Source organism: Limulus polyphemus, unplaced genomic scaffold (genome assembly GCF_000517525.1).
Source record: "Limulus polyphemus unplaced genomic scaffold, Limulus_polyphemus-2.1.2 Scaffold2613, whole genome shotgun sequence".
NCBI lineage: Eukaryota > Metazoa > Arthropoda > Merostomata > Xiphosura > Limulidae > Limulus > Limulus polyphemus.
The window spans coordinates 113,393-124,460 of record NW_013668223.1 but is presented as its reverse complement, the minus strand read 5'-3'; positions in this window follow the sequence as shown (position 1 = coordinate 124,460).

Genomic DNA, 11,068 nt, shown 5'->3' with positions numbered 1-11,068 from the left:
AAATGTTTCAGAGAAAGTTACTTTTTAACACATTATTACATAAACAATTGAAGTTCTTTGTCTTACAAAACAAAAGTCAAATAGACCTCTCTCACATATCTTTATAGACATATCCCTGGAAACCCATAAATTCCACTGCCAGTCCCAGAACAACATATCAGGCAGATTAAAAGCTACTATTCAGGTATATCTCTATGTAAAAATACCTAAGACCCTGGGTGATAAGTGGTTCAACATTTCCAAGTGTGACACATGATGTTGATATACACCAAGAGTCCAAATATTCCTACATAGAGACATTCAGGAGACACAGTAAATCAGACTTTCAGTATAATCAGTTCATACAGATCTACTTGGAAGAGCTGAGCACTAAGCCATCCTTCCAGTAGGTGTACAAGTAATGTACAACATCTTGACCATAGCTTGTACAAGAAACTAGAGGTACCAAATATACACATCCCCAAGAAGATACAACCACCAAAAGCAGGTATTAATGTGCTAGGTAGGCTTATGGGAGCTTGCAGCCCTAAAATCCCAGCTACTCAGGGGTAACCAAGTTGCTCTTTCAGCCTTGCTACTTGTTCAAGTTTCTTCTTATCCATTTTACATTCATGACAAACTTCCTCGGATGCTCAAAGGCAGACTTCTGAAGCATAATTCTTGTGAATAAGTCAAGGAAATAAGAGATAGTTAATGATGAAAATGAAATACTAAATTAAAACTTGTATATCCTGTTAAAAATTAAAATCCAAAATGTTTGGTATCTATGTATTTTAAGTAAGGTAAGAAAAACTGATATATATATATATATATAGAAATGAATTAAAATCCTATAACCCGAGCACTTTCAAAAGGTGGACCTTTCTTTTTCAGGGGGCAAACTGAAGAAGAAAGATCCACCTTTCGAAAATGCTCGGGTTATAGGATTTCTATTCATTTCTATCAAAATTTCTTGAACCTAAGTGTTTTTCTAACATCATGAATATATAGACCCACACACACACACACACACACACACACACACACAAAGGTAAAAGCTTGATCCTCTAAGTCAGCAAAGGAGTAGACTAGAAACCTGACGATAAAAGACAAAGGAATAAAAGAAGAATTGTCTGGTATGCATACACTCCAGTGGGCACCTTCAGGCTGTTACATTCATAAGTTAAAAAAATGAACAGGCTATAGTCATTCATCCATTGCAGCTGTAAAGCAAGGGCAATAGACAAAGATACAGTTTACACTGTTTACACAAATTCTGGAAAAACCATAAGAAGACTAACAGAAAATACAAAGAAAAGTCAAATAAAGATTATGCAAGTTATACTTTAATCAAAGGCTAATGAGATCTCAAGTTACCAGTTAAGTTCTTTTATTGCAAATCTTGACCCGAAACCTTAAGCGTAAAGAAAACCACAGTGGGTGAAATTTCCAGAAACCAGTCTTTCACTAAGGAAACAAAATTCTTGACAACCCAACCTCCATACCATAGGATGGGACTACTAGTATAATAATTGGTATACCAAAGTGTGCCAATCAACTGAAAGGTCAACTTCAAGAGAGGCCTAGATGTTAAGTGATCATACATGAAAACTAGTTCGTGAAAGTAAACACAAAAATACTTCTACAAGGAGAAGAGAAATAATAATCATTATATCACAAGACAAACAATTGAATAATGCATGAGGTACAATGTATACCTTACATCAATGTATGATATGTAGTTAATAACATTAACAAAGATGCACTACAACTTTCAAAGGCAATGCTTAACATAAGACGTAAACTGTAGGGACAAAGTAAAACTTGTATAGAAGTACAAATAAACAGAACATGAATTCTATATCCTAGGATAGTGACAATAAACAAGAATTAGGCTTGTCAAGTCAGAAAAAGTAACCGTACTTTCATCAAATGTAATGTGTCATGTATGAAACAAAACCTCAAAGCTACAAATATAAAAACATTAACTGTCAAAGATACAACTAAGTTCACACTGTTAATGGCAAATAACATCATAAAAAAGCTTTATTATGTCTTATATGTAAGCATGAATGAGTTCATGATTATTTATCATAATACATATATATTACCTTTTCCAACATGGACTGGATTATTTCAAACATTTTTGCAAAGCTAAACAAGGGCTAGACTAAAAAGAAAGCAGCCAGTCAACAGCACCCATTTCCAATTCTAAGGCTACTCTAAACAATCGGTGGGATTTGATCTACGCTCTTATTACAGTACACCCATTACCCCAAAGTGCAAAATCTAATTTTTTTTTCAGCGACATGATACCATTTAGACCTGCAGTCTCACACTTTGATGTCAACCACTATGCCATGCCACTATACCAGAAAAGTTTTATGTGGATGCTTTAAAAAAAAAAATTCATGCTCAGGTGAACCTAAATTTCACCTCTACCCTCATTTTTCTTTCTGAATAATACTGTATTGGCCTGATTAAAAGGTGATGTTTTTTTATTAATAATTAGGCTGTAAAATTCATAGTTGCCTTATAATTTCAGGCAACCACAGGCCCCTTCCCCCGACTCAAGTCTGTTGCATTCCTGGATGTCCAGGTAGCATCCATCTACTCATGTGTGCCAGATGTTTGCTCAAGGTCATACCTAATTCTTGCAAATAATCGATATGAGACTGTTTAGTTATAGTATTAATCTTGCAGATCTAAAAAAAGGGTGTTATGACACTCAATTTTTTTTTCTTTCCCCATGGTTTCTGGAAATGGGGGTTGCCTCATATTTGAGATCGCCCTATAATCGGGCCAATATGGTAATTATATTAACAATCTTCCAAAAATTAATTTTTTTTTCCTGGTTTTTACAAAACTACATCAGCCATAGCAATAACTTCTGTATTTATGGTTCAAGTAAACAAAAAGCAAAACTATACGAAACAGTAAAATAAAAACATACAGTGCAAGGTAAAAGAAGACTGTCTAGCTCACTGGGATTACATCTGATTCAATAACAACTAAAATATGAAAATAGACTTAAATCTAGCCTTTCAAGTTTATTACTGTATCTAACAACAGTTCAAAATAACTGCAAACCATAATATCAAGATAAACCATTCCATTAGTTTAAAACTGCTTAAACTGGTAAAAAATAAAGAATATTTATTTAATTTTGTATTTAGTATATACTGTACCATAAAGTACACAGATATAATTCTACTGACTCTTACTCAGTCTCAAAACTAGGCAATGATACAATATTCTGTATGTTAAAATTTTAATAGCATACCATCATAAACTTTTCAAGACGATATTTATCTAAGCCATTCCACTCCCTGCTTATAGTTTGGAAGAAAGTGTCAATAAACAAAAAAGATAATTGTGTACTGCAAAAACAATGAATCAAACTACTGATTTCTCTGGCTAGTTCTTCTTGATTTAAAGGTTTGTCACACATCCACATGCAATAGAAAAGACCCTTCCAGAGTTTCAGAAGATCTTCTTCTGTAAATGCTAAAAAATAAAAAACACATTTAATCCTGTTTTTTTGGAGGAGGTGCTGTGTAAAACAATAGTAGTGTTAATGACACTCAATCAATAAACCTCAAAACAATTTGCACTTTTCTAACAAATTTAAACATTAAAAATCTGAAAATTCTGCTCTATACATGTAAAAAAAAAAGGGTTAGGCAAAAAAACCCTCAAAAAGATAATAAATCTCACCACACTTTTTAAAAGAATTGTCACTTTTTTTTATTAGCAGTCTGGTAAAGGTGGGTCAAATTTATCAGTGTCATCAGTTACCAAACCATTCGTCAATAGGTTTACATAAATAGTTTGATATACACATAGACAAATACTGAATATAAGCACATCTTGTAAGTTTAAGTATTTCTCATTTTCATATCATATATTGCAATTTCAACACATACTAAAAAATGGTGAATACTAATTTATGTTACGAAGCATATTTTAACTTTTATGATACATAAAAGTGGAACTAATTATAATGAATTATCAAATATTAGGTGACAACATTACACAAACTTTTTATACAAATCTTCTGTAAAATATCATCAACTTTCCTAATTTCACAGGGTGGTCCAAAATTATCTTTCCTATTTTAAAATTAAATAATTAAAAAACTAAGGAAATACAACATTGCAGTTTTCAACATTTTGTAGCCAAACTCAAATAATTTCAAATTTGTGAAAAATAAGTCAAATGAAAAAAATTATTTTACACTTTTAGTGCATTACGTCAAAGCTTCAAATTGAACTTAAGTGTTTTGATACTCATGTACTTAAAAAAGGAGAGTGAAGGTTTGTTTCAGAAATTCAAACAAAGCTACATAAAGACTATTATCTTGCAGTAGCTGTTCCTACCTTTTTAAAATGCAGATAGTAAATATTAAATTTGAAGTGGCTATTGACATCGATTAGACAGTGGAAATTAAATCCAGGATAATGCTACTGACACCAACAGTAAATTAAACAGTTTAAACTACAGGCCAGGATGACCCAACCCGAGCACCTTGCAACAATAGTGCCACGCACAACCCAAATACATCAGTGCTTTGCAAATGTAGTAATACATCATCACACAAACCTTTTACCATTAGCTAATGACCTACATCTGTTACAACTGCATGCTATCAATTAGTATATCTATAACCATAGTGTACACAATGCACACTGTAGTAAGTATATTCAAAATGTGATGAATCAATTAATTCCTTTGAGTATCTTTTACCCACCCTTTTGCGATTATTCTTTTTTAATGGTCTTCCCTGATATAGACAACAGTAAATTATACTACAGGACAGGAAGTTCCTATGCCTACAATTCTCATCATGAGATCCTTTCTTTTTAAGTTAATCTTGATTAATTTTAGATTTCTGGAAAGAATAAAATACTGTCACAATGCGTATATGTTGGTATTCTTTCCTGCTATTGCTACTAATATCAATCATTACTCATTATTAATATTATTAACGCACACTAAACACTAGCTAAGACAGACTGGTTTTTACGTAAGACTAAGAGAGCGATTTAGGCCCATCCTCGTACCTTTATTTGAATTGTTTGCCGATCTAGCAACTATCCATTTTTTCAGTTTCTTTAGTGCTCTTCCTCTTATTTTCTTTTCGTTCGACGCAAGATTTTGGGCAAAGTGAACTTCTGGACTTACGTACATCCCTGAGTATACAGTTTCTTAAAGTTAATTAACATGCAACAAAAAGGCTTAACAATTTTCAATTATACGTATCGTGAACTCGTGTATTTAATCAATGATGTAGAATAAAGCGCATGCGTATTATTACCTTTAGCCCCAACAGTGCCACAGCGGAAAAATCTAAAAGCTTATAACGCTAAAAATCGAGTTTAGATAACCTGGTGGGCACAGCAGAGACAGCCCATTGTGTAGCTTGGCGCTTAAAAACAAACAAATTATTAACTTAAATAAAAGCTCACTAACTTTCAAATCTTTTGAACATTGTACATTATGTCTTATATATATATATATAAGTTTCATAAGTTAGCTACATGTAACTCTACGAACTGTACAATTTTTTTTTAAATTCATGATGTTAGAAAAACATGTAAGTTCAAGAAATCTTTTTTTTTTTCATTTTTTAAATAATACTAATGATAATAATTATTTACCTCATTAAATTTTGCAGTATTGGACACGTGGGTTTCAAGTCTATTACTAATTCAATGGGTACACTTTTCAAACAGAAGATATTGTCAGTCTCGCACAGAGAAATGAAAATTATTTAGCAAAGCTAGTGCCAAAATACTTTTACCATATGAAACTTTCATTTAGTGAGAATAACATTCTCATTTGAATTTGTTTGATTTAAGCAAATTTACAAAATAGGCTATCTGCGCTCTGTCTACCACCGGTAATCGAACCCCGGATTTCAGCTCTGTAAATACATAAAATTTTTGCTGACCCACTGGGGACCCAACTGTTTATTATACCTTGGATACCACAGTCAGAAGTACTCCTCGCTGTGAAGAAAAAGAAAAATGTTGATGCCCTGCACCAATACGATCCTCGTGCTCGAATAAATTTAAACAATGATGCCATTATCATGATGGCATATTGCTCAAGTGAACACAAGAGTGAATTTTGAATTTGACAGTCATACGAATACCGATTCCGCAATAACTTGCATCAAATTATACTAATGACAATCACTTGAACTTACTGCGTTTCATGAAAAATTCTGAGATAAAACAAATTATGTTTCCATCTTTCAGTGATTCAGTGAAGGATCTTTTCCTTGAGTGGCTTTGCCAAGTTGTTTATACAAATTGCTGGACACTGGATTAAATGATGCAGTATTGTTGTGTAGTTTGATTAAACTGGCGCTGGTTGTATAGAATACCTAAAGCCTAACAAGCTATACAGCTGAGAATATATTGTAGTAGAATTGATCTGCTGATCTGACCTAATAAAAAATAAGAGCCATTTACCAGCCATGCAATATTCATATTCATAAATGTGATTCCTAGGAAAATTCGTCCGTGTACAGTGATGAGCCATAATGTTTTTACTGTTGAGTACACTTCAGCATGGTGACATCTGACCAAAAGATATTCTGGCTGATAAGTTTGTGGAGAACCTTCCTACTGGGTCCCTCAACACGACTCAAGCATCGGGTACTGTTACGCCTCTGGTCGTTCGTTTGTTAATTTTCCGTAAAAATTCTTTCCGAAGAAACTTTAGCGATACAAGTCCTTTCTTCAATAAAACTAGTTTATTCTTTCTCAATACAACTTTACAATACACTTAATTTCCACAGTCACGCTATAACTTAAACAAACACTATAATTCACAACGAACGATTCACGCGCTTGACTAAATTGTCCGTCTCTATCTCTGTCTGCAATTCAATTCCATTGTTGCCGTCACTTTTTACCAGTCTTATATATACAAAAAGCGTACATATGGAGAACACTCGAGGCTTCACGAACGGACATGAATTTTCTAGAAGCTCATGACGAGTTACTAGCGTCACATGACTTCCGCTGTCGTAACAGTACTTTAAAAACTTAACAGAAGCTGTGACAGAATTCAAAGCATCTACAATAGTAGCGTAAGTAGTTAGCTAGCACTACCAGAGATGCAGCTCCCATGTTTATCAGCACCACGCTATGAGAATCTGCAAGAGATGGCACCTCCCCTGCAGACAGTGTATGGCACTTCGGTTCAGCCTCATTGACTGCCAGTGAGTTGGTAGAGCTTTCATGAATCCGCAATCCTAGCTGTGACACTGATACAGAGATTTGGACCCATAAAAAGAGAAAAAAAAGGAGAGATGCTTTCTAAAACTGATGGCAGTTTGGTCAATGAGGCCTTTCTCTGAGTCTGCACAGAAGCTTACATTTCCGCCAAATGGTAAATAATAAACTCATTGTAGGCAACTACCTGTAAGTGCTGTTAGACCTGCTAGTTTAAAATAGTGATCCCTGTATCAGGTATGCCCACTAATCTTAGAGGGTACAGTAAACTGTATGTTTCTTCAGATGTTGTAGTTAGTACAGCTTTAATAAAGCCAAGCGTAGCTTAACATGTGCTTGTGAAAGTGCACAGATACAGTGTAAAGGTTTTCATTGCCACAGGAACAACAGAACTCTATCTGATTTTGCAATTGTGGTATAGGATGGTACCATATGTTTGTAACCCCTTAGGTAATATGTATTTTTCAAAATTTTTATCAGTTTTCTTTGAGTGCAGTTTGAACACAGAAAGCCTTGCAAGTAAACAATTCAAATTCTCTTTACTGTAACTGTGTTGGATTCAGAATCACTCTTAGTTGTCATTAAACGTGTTTTCTTGCAGGCAAAATAGCTATACTTCATTCGAGTTCCAAGATAAACAGCTGTCTTTTCTTTCGGAAAATTGGATAATACCTCAGGATTTCCCTGGTAAAATGAAAGTGGTTGGATGTCACGTAAGGTGTGGGCCTTGAGCAGCCTGGCTTTGTTTTAATTTATCTTGTATTCAAAGGCCAGTCTCTCTCCTATAAAGTAGAAGAGACTAGAGTTGAGATTTTACATGGTAATACTTTAGAGTCTATTGATATTTAGACTTATGCTAAACTTCAATGAGTGTCTTTTAGCTTTGTTTTTCTTTTCATGGGGTTTTAACATTTAGCTTAGAGGGGACTCACATTGAAGTGGTGAGAGAGAGCTAATATAAGTTTTCTCACACAATCTCTCTCATTGGTTTCAAGAGTTGGCGGTGGGTGGTGATGACTAGCTGCCATCCCTCTAATCTTACACTGCTAAATTAGGGACGGCTAGCACAGATAGCCCTCGTGTAGCTTTGCGCGAAGTTCAAAACAAACAAACATTAGTTCCACATTCACACAACCCATGTTTTGTTTTGTATTATGACTCTGTTTTCTTATTAATAAAGATTTTAATTTTGTATCTTCACATCATCTCTTAATTCAACAGAACAACATATAAATAAACGGGCATCATCACTTATGAAGTCATTATCTAGAGAATGTGCAGATATTCTAAGCTTAAACTAGCAGAGAAAACTCAGAAAGCTATAGACCTAATTTGCCAATGTTTTTTCACATGAAACAACTATCTTGGAAGAATAAATATCTTTTAGCATCAAATAGATACTAGGGACGCATATCCTATAAAACAACCATTACACAAACTTTTCTGGTGCATCGAGAATTTAGTTCGCAGTAAGATAAGTCAGTAGATGGAGGAGAGAATCATTGTAATATTCAGAGAGTGTTTGGTTATTACTAGAATTGATCATAATAAATAAAGTTGGTATGCCAAGCTAAGATTATGTGTGGAAATCGAGTATGTGAATGTGGCAACATGATCTGACAAGTTGCCATTACTACGCATGGATATATTTTTAGGTGCACTGTTAGCATATCACTTATTTACTTCACTAGGTCTTGTTTATGTCTAGCAGCAAATGAAATTAGATGACAAGAACACTCTAGAAGGTTTGCATCATGTCATTTTCTCAGTGGTTTTAATTGGTTTGCAATGGGAATGGTGGCAATATATGTTAAAGATGAACTAGTGTCTAGTTGTATGGTTCGGCCACAGCTGAAAGACAGAGCTCACTATTTCAAACTTTGGGGTAGGTCTGAAATTGAAATCAGATAGATATTTTCTCATAAAAATGTAATGAGTAGATCCTCTTAAAATAAAATTTAAATTATTCTTAGACTAGCTCAAACTCACAAACAGAAAGAAGACTGAAGCATTTTTGACTTTGCATTATTTTAATAATAGACACTTTGTGATAAACTTTTCTACTACAACAGTACTACTTTTTTGCGTTACCAAAGGTTGCATCCAATTTTAGAAGTATGGAGGATTATGCAGAGTTATTCTAGAAATTAAAATGAGGCTTGGTCCATGCAATATTGTTAGTTTAAGCAATAAGATATGTTCCTTTCGTCCCAGGTATGGATGTCAATGATTATGAAATTGGAGCAGTGCAATTAAAGTGTAAAACGCTGTAAAGTATACACTATTATACGCTAAGTGGATATGTTTTCACTAGCTGCATTCCCACAGTGATGTAGACGTTGCATCGCCTATGCAACAAAAATGAAATATCTCCCATGCCAGGAAAAACTCTGACAACAATTTGTAGGTTTAATTCCCAGTGAAGTTTGACTTTAAGGCAGTGATGCATTGGCAACATCATCGTTAGGGATAGACAATACGATAGACATTCACCTGGACTTTCACAATGTACAATGAAGATCAATGGTGCACTAAGTAAGAGCTACATAATTTACTCTTCTATGATATATATTTCATATTTACAAAATTGTTGAATTTTTCTCATTTTTGATATGAAACGTCCTATATCTGGTTGAGATCATATGTTAATTCCAACCTGAGGTATTTATTTTTACAGATGACTGGTAAAAGAGCTTCTATACTGTTTCATAGAATAGTTACATTGTATCTCTCTTGACATTGCATATGTCAAACAAATATTGGTGCTTTGTCTAGGATCTAGCTATTTCACAAGTGGTAACTGATTTGTATTTTCAATTTATCCAAGTGATTTTTTTTTCTCTTTTGTGCTTCTTGTGCATTAATATCCTAGAGATGCCTCTGTGTTTTGAAAATACTTAAGTGGTGAAGGGGAAGTCAAGCTGACAGTGAGAACTGAGGAACCCTTCTTAACTCAGAAAACTTCGCAGTTGAATGCTCCTCTGCACTTTGACAGGCATTTCAGTGTTTTAAAGACTTTTCACCTACAAAGATGGCTGAATCTTGGGCTGGTTCATAGACCATAGACCTACATGTTACAGGAAAGCATGTTCAACTTTATGGCAGCATTTTTCTGCTGTAAAAACAGTACTTGTAATTTCATATTAATAATACTCCATATAACAATGCATTTTTTCAAGGAACACAGTTTCATGTTTTGTTTCGTAGGGTATTTGTTTAAAGCTAATTCAAGGCTATCTATGCTAGCCATTCCTAATTTTGAACTGATAGACTAGAGGGAACGCAGGTACCAGATAGCAACCACCACCATCTCTTGGGCTATTCTTATCTGACAAAACACACCCACGAGCACAAAGTACAGAGCAAATGATGGAGCCACAATTGAACAGAACTGGGCCATACTTGGCTCAAGAAGTAGTGTTTAATAACGAGTAATTATTCAGTAAGAAAACATTTTTGTGACTTGCACTACAAATTCAAACATGATTTCTGAAACACAAAATGGAAACAAATGCACAATTTTTAAAAATAAAACTCCAAAACTATTGACAGCATAAATGTTATGCATTATTATATAAGCTTAGACTTGTCTTGTTTTGTTGGTTTTTTTAACTTTACATTTAAATATCTTGTTTGTATTCAGGAGAACATAGTTATATATTCAATTGTTTTTGCTAGTGATGAATTTCAAAATGATAAACAACTGTACTTAAATAAAAGTCAGTACATTAGTGTGTGTTTGTTTTAGAGCAAGGTCACATTGGACTATCTGCTGTGTCCACCACAGGAAATCAAATTCCAGGTTTTAGTGTTGTAAGTCCGTAAATTTATTGCTGTCCGAC